The sequence below is a fragment of the Bison bison genome, unplaced genomic scaffold, assembly GCF_000754665.1.
Source record: "Bison bison bison isolate TAMUID 2011002044 unplaced genomic scaffold, Bison_UMD1.0 scf7180017864203, whole genome shotgun sequence".
Taxonomy (NCBI): Eukaryota; Metazoa; Chordata; class Mammalia; order Artiodactyla; family Bovidae; genus Bison; species Bison bison.
This window is the reverse complement of record NW_011494775.1, coordinates 7310962-7311217: the sequence shown is the minus strand read 5'-3', so window position 1 is coordinate 7311217 and position 256 is coordinate 7310962.

The window sequence follows — 256 nt, the reverse complement described above, 5'->3', positions numbered from 1 at the left end:
CCTCTGCCCCCAGCCCCTCAGCCTCAGCTCCCCCTCTCTGCCTCCAGTCCCTGATCTTGGGCCCCACGTTCTGCCTCTGACAATTAAGATGTTGAAAAGAGGGCATTCCCTGGTGGTCTAGAACTAGACCCCCATCAGGGAACTAGATCCATCTGCTGCAACCAAAGATCCAGCAGCTGCAAGGAAGACGGAAGATGCTGAGAGCCACAACAAAAGACCCCCACACAGTCAAATAAGTTAAAAAAAAAAAAAGAGG